The sequence below is a fragment of the Mesoplodon bidens genome, assembly GCF_964165515.1.
Source record: "Mesoplodon bidens genome assembly, chromosome: 13".
NCBI lineage: Eukaryota > Metazoa > Chordata > Mammalia > Artiodactyla > Ziphiidae > Mesoplodon > Mesoplodon bidens.
Genome location: NC_138169.1, coordinates 2,301,182 through 2,318,011, shown reverse-complemented (window position 1 = coordinate 2,318,011; position 16,830 = coordinate 2,301,182). Strand labels below are relative to the sequence as shown.

General features: G+C 50.4%; 1 long non-coding RNA gene across 1 annotated transcript; it reads right to left on the bottom strand.

Moving 5' to 3' along the window:
• Positions 1-432: 432 nt before the first annotated feature.
• LOC308627158 lies at positions 433-6,245 on the bottom strand. Its single transcript, XR_014017361.1, has 3 exons — positions 5,157-6,245; positions 4,639-4,848; positions 433-2,234 (listed from the first exon to the last, which is right to left on the bottom strand). It is a non-coding gene; the product is annotated as an uncharacterized lncRNA (long non-coding RNA).
• Between the last annotated feature and the right edge of the window lie 10,585 nt (positions 6,246-16,830).

Genomic DNA, 16,830 nt, shown 5'->3' with positions numbered 1-16,830 from the left:
TAATCTCCCTCACCTATTTCTTCCCTCCCTCCATGCCCCTCCCCTCTGGCAACCACCTGTTTGTTCTCTGTATCTATAACTGTCTCTGTTTTGCTCTATTTGTTTATTTAGTTTGACTTTTAGATTCCGCATGTAAGTAAAATCATAGAGTATTTGTCTTTCTCTGTCTGACTTGTGTCACTTAGCATAATGCCCTCTGGGTCTATCCATGTTGTTGCAAATGGCAAGATTTCATTCTTTTTTTTTTTTTTTTTGGCCATACCTTGAGGCTTGCAGGATCTTAGTTCCCCGACTAGGGATTGAACCAGGGCCCTCGGCAGTGAAAACGCAGAGTCCTAACCACTGGACCGCCAGGGAGTTTTATGGCTGAGTAATATTCAATTATATTGGGTTGGCCAAAAGTTTCGTTCAGGTTTTCCATAAGATGGCACAGAAAAACCCGAATGAACTTTTTGGTCAAATATATATATATATATATATATATACACACACATATATATATATATATCTCCCACATCTTCTTTATCCATTCATCCAGTGATGGGCACTTAGGTTGCTTCCGTATTCTGACTCTTGTAAATAATGCTGCAATGAATATATAGAGGTGCATATATCTTTTCTGATTAGTGCTTTTGTTTTCTTTGGCTATATATCCAGGAGTGGAATTGTGAAATCATATAGTAGTTCTGTGTTTAATTTTTTGAGGACTCTCCGTACGGTTCTCCATAGTTTATATTGCAGTTTACGTTCCACCAACAGTGCCTGAGGCTTCCCTTTTCTCCGCACCCTTGCCAACACATCTTTCTTATCTTTTAGAAAACAGCCATTCCGATGGGGCGTGAGGTGTTTTGGTTGGCCTGGCCGGCCCGTGGTCTGGCTGGTTGTCAGGCCCTGCCTTGTGTGGAGGCTGCAGACCCCGGGGGATGCTGGGGCTAGCGCTAGCCCACTGGTGGGCAGGTGTGGGTGCTTGCAGAGCTGGGGGTCCCAGATCTAGTGTCAGCCTGCTGGTGGGCAGGGATGCTTCCTGACGTGGCTGGCCGAGGGGTCCGAGGTGTCTCACAGCTCGTCTGGGCCTGCTGGGGGGCGGGGCCAGGGCCCAAGGTCTCTGACTGCAGGGCCCTCGGGTCCTGGAGTGGGTGTCGGCGGGCTGATGTGTGGGACTGGCCCTCGACACGGCTAGGGCAGCAGGGTCCAGAGCTGATGGGGGGGTGTCTGGATCCCGAGGTGGCTGGCTGAGGGACCCGAGGGGTCCTGGGGCTGGTGCCCACCCACCGGGGGGCGAGGCCAGGTCTGGAGCTAGTGCTGGCCTGCTGGTGGGTGGTGCTGGGTCTTGACAGCTGGCTGTGGGACCCTGGGGTTCCCCCCGGGCTTGTGTCATTGACCTGGTGTGCCGTGCCGGGCCCTGGGCCCTCCGGTGGGCTGGGATGGGTCTCAGCGTGACTGTGAGCTCAAGGGGTCTTAAGGCAGCCAGCCTGCTGGTGGAGGGCGGGCTATATCAGTGCCCAGTTAGATGCTTGGCCTGAGGCGTCCCAGTTCTGCTGCGGGTCAGGTCCTGGAGCTAAGGTAGGACGACTAACAATGCCACTCGTTAGCAGCAGCGTCCACTCAGTAGAGCGCGCTTCCCCCCAGACGGCTGTGCCAGTGTCTGTGTCCCCAGGGGGAGCACCCATGATCAAAATCTCCAAGATCAGCAGGTGGGGCTGACCCAGGCTCCTTTTAAACTCCCCCTTCTGCCCCAGGTCCTGGAATGACTGAGGTTCTGTGTGTGCCCTTTAAGAGTGGGTCTCCTGAAGGCAAAGCCTCGCTGGCCTTCAAAGCCAAAGGCTCTGGGGGCTTTTCTTCGTGCGGGAACCCAGTGCGGGGCTCGGACCCCTTGCTCCTTGGGAAGAACCTCTGCAGTTGTAGTTACTTTCCCGTGTGTGGGTCGCCCGCCTGGGGGTGAGGGACAGGGGAATTGACTGCAGTGTGTCTCCGCCCCTCGCACCCATCTGCTTGTGGTTCCTTCTCCCTGCCTTTAGTTGTAGCAGAGCTTTGCCGCTGCATTCCAGTCTTGCTCATCGATAGCTGCTCTGTAGTTTGTTGTGATGTTGGTGCCCGTGAGAGGTGGTGAGCTCAGGGTCTCGCTACTCCACCATGCTGGCCAATCCCTCTCCGAATTTTTTTCAATAAATATATTGGAATATTTTTTTGAGATTTGCGACAATTGGAGAAAACTTGATGATAAACCCTGTAGCCTAGAAATATCAAAAAAAGAAAAACTTAGGTATGTCATGAATGCATAAAACATATGTAGACGCTAGTCATCCTTATTTAAACTGAGTGGTATCTGATATAAAATTACTAACGTGCTAGTTTCCTACTGCTTTAAAACTTTGAGTCTGCAGCATGACCCTCCCTCTCATAACTGGAGAAACTGCATGTCAGCCTATCATCCAGGTAAGAGGTTTTTAAAAAATGTAACAGGGCTTCTCTGGTGGCTCAGTGGTTGAGAGTCCGCCTGCCGATGAAGGGGACACAGGTTCGTGCCCTGGTCCGGGAAGATCCCACATGCCGTGGAGCGGCTGGGCCCGTCAGCCACGGCCGCTGAGCCTTCGCGTCCGGAGCCTGTGCTCCACAACGGGAGAGGCCACAACAGTGAGAGGCCCGCGTACAGCAAAAAAAAAAAAAAAAAGTAACAATGTTTCTAATACTGTGTTATGAATATGACTGTAATGCTGTAGGCCATAAAAATTTTATAATGATTCATTCGTTAGTGTGTAGGCTGGACTACCATGAAGCAATTACACTGATCACACTAGGTGACCATAAAGCATATTGCAGCTTCTTCATTATCAAGGCCTGAACTGTTATATCTGTAAATAAGTGTGGATATCTTTTTCACGTTATCTTTTCACTTTTTTAAATACACTTTTTAAAAATTAATTGATTAATTTATTTATTTTTGGCCGTGTTGGGTCTTCGTTGCCGCGTGCGGGCTATCTCTAGCTGCGGCGAGCGGGGGCTACTCTTCGTTGCGTGCGCAGGCTTCTCATTGCGGTGGCTTCTCTTGTTGTGAAGCACAGGCTCTAGGTGCGTGGGCTTCAGTAGTTGTGGCTCACAGGCTTCAGTAGTTGTGGCTCGCAGGCTCAGTAGTTGTGGCTCACGGGCTCTAGAGCGCAGGCTCAGTAGTTGTGGCACATGAGCTTAGTTGCTCCGCGGCATGTGGGATCTTCCCGGACCAGGGCTCGAACCTGTGTCCCCTGCATTGGCAGGTGGATTCTTAACCACTGGGCCACCAGGGAAGTCCTACCTTTTCACTTTTTTTTTTTTTTTTTTTTTTTTGCGGTACACGGGTCTCTCACTGCTGTGGCCTCTCCCGTTGCGGAGCACAGGCTCCGGATGCGCAGGCTCAGCAGCCATGGCTCACGGGCCCAGCCGCTCCGCGGTATGTGGGATCCTCCCGGACCGGGGCATGAACCCGCGTCCCCTGCATCAGCAGGCGGACTCTCAACCACTGCGCCACCAGGGAAGCCCCCTTTTCACTTTTGATGTCAAGTGTTAGTAACACATAACCTCTATAGTGTTTTGTATCATATAAGGCAACACTGGTGTAAGTACTGGCCGACAGATGGACATTCATCTCATAAACAGATGATGTAAACTTACAGTGTTAACACAGTCAGTACTGTAAATGCATTTTCTCTTGCTTATGATTTTCTTAATAACACTTTCTTTTCTCTAGCTTATTTTAAGAATACAGTATATAATACACATAACATACACAATATATGTTAATCAACTTTGTGTTTTCAGTAAGGCTTCCAGTCAACAGTAGGCTATTAGTAGCTAAGTTTTTGAGAAGTCAAAAGTTATATGTGGATTTTTGACTGGGTGCAGGGGGCGGAGTTGGCACCCCTGACGAGGGTCAGCTGTGACTTTCTTTTCCTGTCATGTCCTCATCTGGCTTTGATATCAGGGTGATGCTGGCCTTGTAAAATGAGTTCAGAAGTGCTCCCTCCTTTTCTATTTTTCAGAAGAGTTTGAGAAAGATGGGTGTTAATTCTTCTTTAAGTGTTTGTAGAATTCACCAGGGAAGCCATCTGGTCCTGGACTTTTCTTTGTTGGGAGGCTTTTGATTACCAATTCAATTAAGAAACTTTGTCATGATTGGTGTGTTCAGATTTTCTGTTTCTAAAACACCTAGGGTATAGTTGAATGTAGAAATTCCCAGACTCCACCCCATACTTAGAATCTTCAGAGGATGGGTCTGGGAATCTGTCCTTTTAAAACGTCCACTAGGGCTACCCTGGTGGTGCAGTGGTTAAGAATCTGCCTGCCAATGCAGGGGACACGGGTACGAGCCCTGGTCCGGGAAGATCCCACATGCCACAGAGCAACTAAGCCCGTGCACCACAACTACTGAGCCTGCACTCTAGAGCCCACGAGCCACAGCTATTGAAGCCCACGTGCCTAGAGCCAGCGCTCCACAACAAGAGAAGCCACCGCAATGAGAAGCCCGCGCACTGCAACGAAGTGTAGCCCCTGCTCACCATAGCTAGAGAAAGCCCGTGCACAGCAACGAAGACCCAACACAGTCAAAAATAAATAAAAATTTTAAGTATCAGCTTAAAAAAAAAAAGTCCCCTAGAATTACCTTACCATCAGGCAAGTTTGGAAAATCACTAAGATGGTTCTCTTCTATCCAGAATGATGAAGTGCTTATTTCATCAGACAGTTTGCCAGTGGTTGTGTGCACCACCGGGCTGTGCTTGGTGTCCTCGTGTGATGAACGTGTGCAGGGCTGTAGCTCCACCTGTTTCATAAGCAGATTCAGATCCACCGTGTCTCCCGAGGCCAAGAAACAAAATTCTGTTAAATAAAAGGAAAACCTTGCGAGTGATCTCTTTAAAGTTTAAATGATCTATGTAAGTACACTATGCAAAGCCCCCTGAGAGTGAAACCCAGCCTTCCCACGGTCAGCCCTGCAAGGACCCCTGACTTGGCCGGTGCTTCCCTCCTGGACTCTCTCCCTCTCTGGCCTGTTCCCTGGTCCTCAAATGCACCCGCCTCCTGGATCCCCGGGGCCTTTACTCTGCTGCTTTTCTCTGCCTGGTCTATGTTTCCCTGTAATCTCTTCTCTCTCTCCTTAGTGGCTTAAGATAAATTTAGTCTCTTACAGTTCCGGAGGTCAGAGTCAAAAGTCAAGGGGTTGGCAGGTCTGCAATCCTTCTGGAGGCTTCAGGCGGAAAGGTTTTCTTGCCTTTTTCAGCTTCAGGAGGTCCAATCCCTTGGCTTGTGGCTGCCCCCTCAAAGCCCTCTGACCTCTGCTTCTGTCCTCACATCTCTACTCTGACCTTCCCCCTCCCTCTCACAAGGACCCCGTGATGACACTGGGGCACCAGGATGGTCCAGGACCCTCTCCCATCCCGAGCTCCTAGCTCAGTCTCACCTGAACTGGCCTTTCACCCCAGTGAATTCCACAGGTTCAATTAGGATGAGAGCGCAGACCTTGGGGGCACAGCGGGCACCTCCTCGGCTTGTGTGGTACCCCGCCCCCGCAGGGAGCTTCCAGCCCCGTAAGGGCTTCACACTGGGCTCCTTCTCGGGATCCCAGACTCAGGCCATGCGGCATCTCAGAGGGGCGCCTCCGTGACTCTGGGCCCCTCGGCCCGGTCACCCTCTACTGTAGCAGCTTTTACCGCGGTCCCTCCTGGTCTTGTATTTTCATGTATCCATTTAATGCTGTGTATTGAGCACCTGTGTCAGACCCTGTTGCAGACACTCAGGACCATTGGTGAGCAAAGCAGAAGTGCCCGTCCTGGGGGCCTGGACTGGACCGTCAGGCGTCCATCTACTTCTTCCAAGTACCTAGTGTCCCATCCCATGGGTGCAGAGCCCTCTATGCCGTTCAGTTAGGAGTCGCTCAGGCAGTTACTGGATGAATTCCCCTAAGAGCCACCAGGGGGCACTCACGCTCCACGCTTGTGGACACACACAGTGAGACTCTGTTAAAAACAAAACAAAATAAAACAAAATTGTCCACGATAATCACCCCTCCAGTTTACCGTCTGGAAAGGGGACATGAGTGAACCTCCTGTTATGAGTGACCGCAAAACGGATTTGTAAGCTATTAGGGAAAAGAGGCCACCCAGGTGTGTACCAGGGGACAAAGTGCAGTTTGGCTGCCTGGGCTGGACCAGAGGACCACGTGCCTTTTGGTGTCAGTCTCCTTAGAGTCTCCTTAGCTCTTTCCCAGGTTGTTTGTTCACCGCCGGGACCACTGTCAGCGCTCCAGAGCACTGGGACTCTGGGTGGGCTGGGTGGGACAGGCTGATGTGTCTTCTGAAATGCCAGGCAGAGGCACGGGTGACCAGAAATGCTTTACACTCGGCTGCTTGAGCTGAGGACCTCCAGGGAGGGAGGGGGTGATGCCCGGGGCTTGGCGTGCAAGGCTGGAGCCGAATTCGAGCCGAGGCTGGTCCTCTGATGCTTGCAGTCACACACACCACATCGCAGGGAGGTTTTCAGGGAGATGATCATGCCCTTTGGACCTGCGTCCTGACATAATTTAATGTTCTAAGCCTAAATGAGATTATGTCTCTGGCAGACTAAAGGCTGAAAATAAAAAGTCAGTCCAGCGAGCCAGGCTGGGCAGCAGGGCTTAGGGGAGCAAGTTAACAGTGGAAGCGCCGGGTGAATGTCTGAAGCTGGAAAATCCTTTGAGGAGTCAGGTGCTTTGTAGGACGACACAGCTGTCTCTGCCAAAGGCTGCTGCTCTGGGGATTCCTAAGACCTTAGAGGTTGTTAGATGCTTGGAAAGAAGAAAGGGGCAAGATCTTAGCAGAAAGACTCGGAGACAAAAGCTATAGCTTCTTCCTTGTTTACGTGTGTTTGCTGAGGAGCACGGGAGTCACCTGGGAGCTTGTCCAGCAGCAGCCTCTGACCCAGCAGGTCGGGGGGTGGCCTGAGGGTCTGCGTTTCTGACCAGCTCCCGGCAGATTCTGAGTCTGTTTCTCGGACCACACTTAGCATTGAGGTATAGCGAGGTAGGCGTCCTGGGGAGATGCCTTCTGCAACGACGTAGCCTGTGTCACACCACCTCTCCTTTTCATCTGCTTCTGTCATTCAGGAGCAGTGAGCTCTCACCACGTGTCCGAGTGGCTGGAGGGGAATGGCTAGTAAACTTGAACTTGACCCCTGTCCTGTTAGGGTTATTATTTTCCTTTGGGAGACGCAAAGGATGGGCGATTCCTAGCTTTCAATGCCACAAGCAACGAAGCACGGCAGAGAGCCTCGGACACATGTAACAGCCTATGAGCTGTTTCAGAAGTCAGGATGGAGCCCGAGAGCTGCGGTCTGCGGGGCGAGGGGTGATCGGCTGAGGGTCTCTTAGGTGGTGGTGCTGGGGGGAGCACAAGAGAGCCGCGTGTGCAAAGCCCCGGGCAGGAGGGCCCCGGGTCTCTGTGAAGAGCTGGAAGGTCCACGAGGTTGGGACACAGTGAGAGGGGGATATCTGGAGCCTCGGCTGGAGGGGACAGCAGGGACCTGGAGGGATGCTTTTCCTGCTGGAGCGCTGGGTGGTCCTGCCCAGGGGGTCAACGTAAGGCTACCGCATACTAAGGGGAAGTGGGGTTTCGGGTGCCCTGCCTTTACAGTAAGTGCAGCCTGTCTCCATCCGACAGACTTCTCCTTGCAAAATGTGAGCACGTCACGGGGCCCAGGGAACCGGGAGGCGTGCAGGCATCTCCATGTGAAGGCAGCAGACCAGCGGGCTTGTGGCTCCCAGGACTGAAACTGTGTTGCCACTGAATCCTGACACTGAGATTCCAGATACCTTGGTAGAAACCTTCGCACACAGCCCACATACACCGTATCCCGATTGTCTGGCTTCAGTCCTTGTCAGTTTCCAGGTGACAGTGACAGACGGAGAGGGTGAAGGGCACCTGCCTGCCCCATCTCGCCTGTCTCATCCGGAGTGTGTGGCTGACACCTCCCAGCACTACTGTGGATGTTAATTCCCATCCGGATATGTTGCAGGGGTCCTGGCAGACACACAGAAGCTTTGCCAGATGGTAAAAGTAATTAAATCCTGAATTAGATCTGAGGGAGAGCAGGAGAAGCCGTCCACTGGAGCGCTGTGGGTGGTTTTGGGGACAGGTGGTCAGATAGGTTCCATCCCATCTCAGAGGCATCAGGCTACCCATCCTTTCTACATTGACAGGACGGAGCAGCTGGCAAACAGCCCTCCGGAGAGGAGGAAAGGAACAGCCTTCAGGTAGCGACTTTCCTGCCAGTGTCAATGTCAGAGCTGAGCAGGGCTCTCTTTGAACCAGTGCATGAGGATAGCTGTCTCCTGTCTTACATTTTCTTCTGTTTGTTTGTTTAGGTGGAGACAGTGAGCTTCCGATCTCCCCATAATCTCAGGGCAGGGGGGCTCAGCCAGCTTCCGAAAGGGTGCGATCGTTCAGGGTGGACACCAGCGTGCGAGCATCCCTGCGGCTCCCGCTCCGGCACCGAAAAAAAAGCTTGTCTATTTCCCTGCACTGAAATCAGAGCCGTCAACTGGAGTCACGCGTTGCTCGTCCTGTCCTGGACTTGGTTCTGTGGGGTGGACAGGTGGCCTCGGATGCGCCGGTCCTGTCAGACACGTGCTGCTCAGAGCAGGTGGTGGGAGAGTGGCTCACCCAGCCTGGGGGTCCGTGCGGGGGTCCCATCTTTCCTTTCTTGGTGGGCACCGGGTTGATGTCCTGGCTCCCGGGGCAGGTAGGTGTGGCTGGTGGAAGTGAGCGGACTGGATGTGACGCTTCCAGGCCTGACCTGGAAATCGTTCCACACCGGCAGCCGTTTCCTCGAGGTCCTGTCCACTGGCTTGAGGGAGGTCAGTGGGATGAAGGCACCTGGGTCCCTCCCTGGTCACCGCACGGAGGGAAGCTGCCTGCTGAGTAGGACTGCCATTTGGGGTCTATGTGAGCAAGAAGTGAATATTGTGTGTGGGCACTGGTGACTTTGGATTTGCTTGTTCCCGGAGCTGGCACTGTCTTACCTCACAGAGAGCTAGGCTGTCTTTCGGATTCGGGAACTGAGAGGGCATAAGGAGAGCCAGCTGGTGGCGGGGGGACTCTCCAAACTGCCTCTGGACGCGTGTTGGTAACACCATCGCAGGGTGATCCATGGAACAAAACGGCGTCGAGGGTCCACCGAGGGTCCAGGGGTGCCGTCTTCAGGTGGAGGTGTGGGCTCCCCTGACCTTTCTCCTGGTGGAATCACGTTCTATTACTTAGGCTCAGAAATCAGACACTGCTTGTGGAATTCAGCACCACCTTCACCGGCCCTTCTCTGCCAATGCGCATTTCATGGCCAAATGATGACCAGGCCTGGCTGTTGGGACTGTTGTAAATTCGCAAGATATGTTCCTGCAGACCTTGCCAAGGGCGTGCCGCTTGGCAGTTTCATCCCATCTAGTTATGGGGAGGAGGGGTGGCCGGCTTGACTGAGAACAGACTAAGTGTGTGTAAACATTTTTTCCCTGCTGATATCAGGCTTATTAGTCAGGGAACTTGGTTGCAAGCCATGGACCGACCCTGGCTCTTTTGTACAAAAAGGAAAGTTTTGAAAGGATGTGGAGGGTTCAGAGCCATTGGGGGGCTGGAGGGTCAGGCTTGGAAAATAGAACCAACAGAGGGGGCTTGGGAGGGCTGGGCTGCAGGAAGCACCCGAGGTCGCAGCGTGAGCATGCACCGGCCATTGCTCACTGGGACGCAGATGCCCGGGTGAAGGACCACACTCGCAGATCCCAGGTCGCGCACGGGCTTCCCTGACCATGCCAAGGTGGGGAAATGGAGGATCTTGTCCCCTTCATCCTCCAGGGTGGGGATAAATGTTACCTCCTACTGCACCCATGTACAACGGCAAATTCCTCCAAAACGATTAAGATGACAAAAATTTCTTTCTTTCCCATGGAAAAGTCTAGATACATCTTCTTCGTTGGTGATGCTCTGCCATGCAGAGATTCAGGGATGCAGGCCCTTCCAACCTGGGGCTCAGTGTCCTCTGCCTTCAAGCAGAGAGATGGGGGAGCTGCCCCAAGTACCTCTTAAAGGCCTGACCTGCATGGGAACAGGGGAGACAGGTGACACACACCCTTTCTGCTCACATTCCCAGAACTGGTGACGAGACCAGTGTCATTTCAAGGGATGCCAGGAAACAGAAGCAAAAGGATACAGGTGAACACTGTCAGGCCCTGCTAGAGGGTGCTGTCAGGGAGAGGATGCTTGGCTCCTGGACAGATCAGAAGTAACCAGTGTCAGCTGCTGGGGTTGGACATGAGTGTGTGGCGTCCTGGGAATCTGAGGAGACAGGGTGGGTATGAGCATTTGTTGAGGGACTGTTAGATATTAGGTACTTTGCTCGTATAATCCCATTTCATCCTCAGCACAACCCTTTGGAGTGCATATCATTCTTTGCACTTTACACACGAGAACACTCACTTAACAGGCTGCAGAGGGGTTCCACCAGCCATCAAGAATCAGAGCTAGGACTCACGCCCAGGTTGTCTACCCCAAAGCCCAGCTGCCTTTCCATCACGACCCAGTTTAAGGATTGCTGGGCTCTGGCCTTGACGTGGAATATACTCTCCTTTTCATTGGGAGGGTTTGGAATGAAAGTCTCGATTTGAATCAAGATAAGCCATAGGCAGTACAAGTAAGCAGCAGGGGTCGGAGGTGGAATTTCCCAGGGAGACACAATTTTGGGAAAAGTTGCAAGGGGTGGAGGGAAGAAGGGAAAAGGGAGAGCCCGGCTCAAGTGCGAGCGGTTATCATCAAATATTTCCCTAATTACCAAACAAATGAAGGGACTGGGGATGCCAAGAAAGAAAAGTACAAGTGCGCTAGGCGTTGGCGTTTTTGGCAAAGCACGTTCGTCTGAGATCACTTTGAACAGATATAAAAGGAATAGCCTCACACAGTGTGAGCACTTCAGCCTGGCTGTTATCTGTTTCTTCGGAAACGTTGCGTTGGAAGGCAGCGCAGTAGCTGAAGATGGTGGATTTGTCTGTTAATTGCTTTCTATTTTAAATCGAAGCAACGTTTAACTCCACGGGGGACTGTGAAAGGATCAAGAAAGCAAAACGTAGGAATGGCCTTTTTCTGAGTGGATAGTTCTGTTTTCCTTGAGTGACTGTTGTAATGTTCACAGAACACCATTTTGTATCACTTAGGGCGATTACGGGAGCAGAGATTATAAAGCTCCAAGAATCTCGGGCGCGTGATAGGTCTTGTAAGAAGCATCTGAGGCTGGTCACGACCTGGCAAGGTCGTGCTCATGAATACGCAGCTCTAATACAAAATATTTGATCCTGAGCCTGGAATGGGGCAGGGGAGATGTCGCCATGCATCTCCTTGCATTTAAACATCTGTGAGGGCCTTTGACCCAAGTGGTGCTATTTTATTTGTCAAATCCCTTTTTTAAATTGGTCAGGGACTTCCCTGGTGGTGCAGTGGTTAAGAGTCCGCCTGCCAATGCAGGGGACATGGGTTGGAGCCCTGGTCCGGGAAGATCCCACATGCCACGGAGTAACTAAGCCCGTGCGCCACAACTACTGAGCCCATGCACCTCAACTGCTGAAGCCCGCGCACCTAGAGCCTGTGCTCCAAAACAAGAGAAACCACCACGCTGAGAAGCCACCACAATAAGAAGCCCGTGCACCGCAACGAAGAGTAGCCCCCGCTCGCCACAACTAGAGAAAGCCGGCGTGCAGCAATGAAGACCCAACGCAGCCAAAAATAAATACATTTTAAAAATTTAAAAATTGGTCAATATCCTCTTTTACGGAGACTGAAAACTGGTAGCCCTTGGGCCTTATTTGGCCTGCATACATCTTTTCAGAATATGTGAATTAGTTGCCAATGTTGAAAAATCAAAGCGTTTTACACAAAATTTAGAATTTCCAGCTTCTCCAGAAACCCCACAGAAATCAGAAGATCCTGCAAACCTGAGCCCTCATGTCTACCTGGCAGAAACTACTGTATCCCCAAGATCCCCAGGAAAAGCTGCAGAGCATCCAGGGCAGGTGCTGATTACTTTTCTGCTGCCCAGAAGCCAACCAGTGTCCTTTCGTCCCTCAGTCTAGCAGACGTGGTCCGTCCTGGCCAGCGTCACTTAGCTCATGCTCCCAGCAGTGTGGGAGAGTCCAGGCTCCACCACGACCTTGCCGACACTTGGGGTGGCCCGTCTTTGTGATTTTAGCCATGCTGGAGTGTGTACGGTGGGCAATCATGACGGCCTCAGTTTGCATCTTCCTAAAGACTAATGTGGTTGGACACCTATGTGTTCACGTGCTTGTTGGCCCTTTGCATCTCTTCTTTTCTGAAGGGCCACGGGTGCCAGACATGGCTCTCTACCCTGAGCTTTCCAGCTTCTCTCCGCCCTCCCAGAAGCCCCTCGTCACATGCTCGCAGGGACACCAGCCCCAGCTGGGCAGCCCCTCTGCGTGAAGGGTTGGCTCCAGCTCCTTGGGGACCCAACCGAAGCCAGATGCAGGACAGACACCCTTCGTTGCTACCATCTTTGCCGGTCTGCCACCTTTAACACAGAGCCCAGGGGAAAACACAGCGAGAGTTGAAGCCTTAGTTTGCTTTTCCATCAGGTGACTCAAGCCTTTGTGTCTGGCCTGGAGGCAGAGTGACTTGGCGAGGTCGTGGCGCAGGTGGACAACCACGTGGGAGGTGGGGGAGGACGGGGGAACGGAGAGAACCCACAAACGAATACCAGAAATATCATCCTGCCTAGTACTGGCGCCTGCTCATCCGGTGAACTCCTCTGCTGACCTCTCAACTATCAAGCAGATAAGATACCCTTTGCCTGCCACCACTGCCATCATATCATCTTCCTCCTACAGAGGCTGTGCGCGAGTAGAGATGCCTCACGTTACGGAGTCCAAGCTCGCTCTGCCCGCCGCAGGCCAGGCCAGGACATCGGGAGACGAGGTGTTGAGGCCATGAGCATGACTCTTTCGGAAAGCTGGCAGACCGAGAAGATGGCAGACGAGTGTCTCCAAAAAACCATCTTCTGGGGTCTGGATGCCAGTTTCTTTTACAGAATCCGAGAGGGAAGTAAAGTAAAAAGGCAGAATAGGGAGGGAGAGGTGAGGAGGAAGTAAAGTAAAAGGGCCATCAGCCTTTCTTCTTTCTTGCAGCCGGTCACTGGTGGGTGGGGTACCCTGAGGCAGGCCAGGATGTATGACTATAATAACAAAAGCAACGAGAAGCAAAAGCTAAAGTCAAAGGAACAGATCCAACAAGAAGTCAAAATCGGCTCTTCCCTGTTACATTTCGGTTGACGGCTGCCCAGCACACACCACTTCCGTGGTCCTTCCTCTCGCTCATGTGGGTCCACTTGGTCTTTCCAGCAGGACTGTGAATTCTTTGGGTCAGGAGTCATCTGTTGTATTAATCTGTGTTCCTTCCAGCACTCAACAATGAGCCACGTACCATCCTCGTTTTTTGACAGATGGCTGATTCCAACAAGTCCAACCAGGCAGTAAAAAGTAGGGACTGTGGTTTCCCAGACATAGACCAGTTTCTTACTAGAGAAGGCAGACACTGCAACAGGGCCGCTGACGTTGCCCAAACAGTTTTTCATCTGAAGAAGCTTGAGCTGAATATAGAAGTAAATGGAGGTCAGAAGCTTTGATAACATAGGGCATTCTTTCATCTGCTATTTTAAAGTCTTAAAATTGGTAAAGAATATTCTTTATTTTCTGCTTCTGAGCGAAAGTAAGGGATACATTTAGATTATGTGGTTTGGGGGGAGGGGTGTTTCTCTGCTGTTGATTGATCTCACTCAAGTTCTTGAACCTAGTGTGGGTGAATTACATGTATTTGGAAAAACAAAAGATGAGTGAAGAATTGAATCTATAATAAAAAACAGTGCAACAAGCTGGTTTCTAAAAAAATGTATTTTATTGAAGTATAGTTGATTTACAGTGTTTCTGGTGCACAGCAAAATGATTCAGTTACATATATGTGTATATATATATATGTATTTGTATACATATATATATATATTTTTTCATATTCTTTTCCATTACGGTTTATCACAGGATAGTGAATAGAGTTCCCTGTGCTATACAGTAGGACCTTGCTGTTTATCCATTCTCTATATAATAGTTTGCATCTGCTAACCCCAAACTCCCAATCATTACCTTCCCCAGTACCCTCCCCCTTGGCAACCACAAGTCTGTTCTCTATATCTGAGTCTGTTTCAGTTTCACAGATAATTTCATGTGTGTCATATTTTATTTTATTTATTTTTTATTTTTATTTTTTTGTGTGTGTGTGGTACGCGGGCCTCTCACTCTTGTGGCCTCTCCCATTGCGGAGCACAGGCTCTGGACTCACAGGCTCAGCGGCCATGGCTCACAGGCCTAGCCGCTCCGCGGCATGTGGGATCTTCCCACACCGGGGCACGAACCCGTGTCCCCTGCATCGGCAGGCGGACTCTCAACCACTGCGCCACCAGGGGAGCCCCTCATGTGTGTCATATTTTAGATTCCACATATAAATGATATCATATGATACTTTGTCTTACTTCACTTAGTATGATAATCTCTATTTGCATCCATGTTGCTACAAATGACATTATTTCATTCTTTTTTATGGCTGAGTAGTATTCCATTATGTATATGTACCACATCTTCTTTATCCATTCATCTGTCAGTGGACATTTAGGCTGCTTCCTTGTCCTGGCTATTGTGAATAGTGCTGCTATGAACACAGGGGTGCGTGTATCTTTTTGAATTATAGTTTTGTCCAGATGTATGCCCAGGAGTGGGACTGCTGGATCATATGGCAACTCTATTTTTAGTTTTTTAAGGAGTCTCCACAGTGAAGCTGGTTTCTTAAAATGAGCAGTCCTCCTGTGTGCTCTAAACTTTCATGAGTCAGGATTTAGTTGTCATGTGCTGGAGCTATTCTTCTTGTAAAGACGTGAAATGTTCCATAGAAGACTAGACCTCTTTGACTTCTGGCCCCCTTCTCTGTTTCCAGAGGTACATTCTTTTCTGAGTTTGCTGCCTATGCTTCCAGAACTTTTCCTATGCCTTTACACACATTTATATGTTCTGTGGACAAAGAATGTCACCTGCCACTTCAGTAAACAAAGGATGTTGCAGCCATAAAGCATCATCCACAGCAGCTGCCCTGAGGGGATTCAGGATGGAGAAAAGCAGGACACTGGCCCTAGAGAGCTAAGGTGCACATCAAGGGAATCATTTCAATGAGCCCAGATGCTTGCATCTTCCCATACATAGAAAAACACCAATATCATTAACTTGAAATGTCTGTTTTTTGTGAAGCAGTAATATTTTTTTGATGATCGACTACATGTATTTTTCCAGCAAAACTCCTCTACATCCTGGCTCCTCCATGACCTCTTTGGAGTGGTCCCAAAGAGCTCTCAGAGAGGCTGCCATCCCGGCCTATAGTAAGGCCACCAAATAAAACATGATTCTCAACTTTTAGGTTGTGCATTGTTTTTCAGTCGACAGTATCCAGAGAAAAATAATGGTATGTGTGTGTGTGTGCATGTACTTTACATAGATGGTGTCACTTATATCAGTGGTTCAGTAACTTGTTTTTTTCATGCAGTATTTCTTGGACATCTTCCTAGGTTGGTACCTGTGGACCTTATTCATTCTTTTAGCAGCTACACAACACCACAAAACAAAACATGAACGTATATCTGTTTATTTAGCCATTTCTAAAGCATTTGGGGAATTCTGGGGCCTCTAAAATTCATATAATTTGACTTGCTTCCATTACCAGGGAATGTGTAACATGTCTTTTTCTTTTTCTTATTTTTATTTTTTGGTTGCATTGGGTCTTCATTGCTGCACGTGGGCTTTCTCTAGTTGTGGCGAGTGGGGACTACTCTTTGTTGCGGTGCACAGCCTTCTCAATGCAGTGGCTTCTTTTGTTGTGGAGCACGGGCTCTAGGCACATGAGCTTCAGTAGTTGCAGCACGCAGGCTCAGTGGTTGCAGTGTGTGGGCTCTCGGGTGCATGTGCTTCAGTAGTTGTGGTGCACGGGCTTAGTTGCTCCGCAGCATGTGGGATCTTCCCAGACCAGTGATCAAACCCGTGTGACCTGCATTAGCAGGCAGATTCTTAACCACTGAGCCACCAGGGAAGTCCTCGGATATTTTGTTTGTTTGTTTTTATGAATTTATTTATTTACTCATTTATTTTTGGCTGCGTTGGGTCTTCGTTGCTGCGCGCGGGCTTTCTCTAGTTGCAGTGAGCGGGGGCTACTCTTCGTTGCGGTGCGTGGGCTTCTCATTGTGGTGGCTTCTCTTGTTGCAGAGCATGGGCTCTAGGCGCTCAGGCTTCAGTGGTTGTGGCTCGCGGGCTCTAGAGCGCAGGCTCAGTAGTTGTGGTGCACGGGCTTAGTTGCTCCACAGCATGTGGGATCTTCCCGGACCAAGGCTCGAACCCATGTCCCCTGCGTCGACAGGCGGATTCTTAACCACTGCACCACCAGGGAAGTCCCCCTCGGATATTTTTAAGCTTCCTAAAATCCCAGTCATTTTGAGGTTTCCCCCTTAAATATCTGCAGCAAGTCAGGGTTCCTTTTTGGAAAAATGGTAGTGTTCTTATTTCTTAACTCAGGTTTGACTGCTCGCTGCTTGAAGGCCAGTACTCGAGAGACAAGTGTTGGTTGGAAAGGAAAGTTTGCTTTGTTCCGGAGGCCGGCAACCTGGGGAGAAGGCGGACAGGTGTCCAAGAAACCAGCTCCAAAGATTCTGCTCAACCATGAAAGTTTTTAAAAGGAGCATCATTTGGGGAGGGGTCAG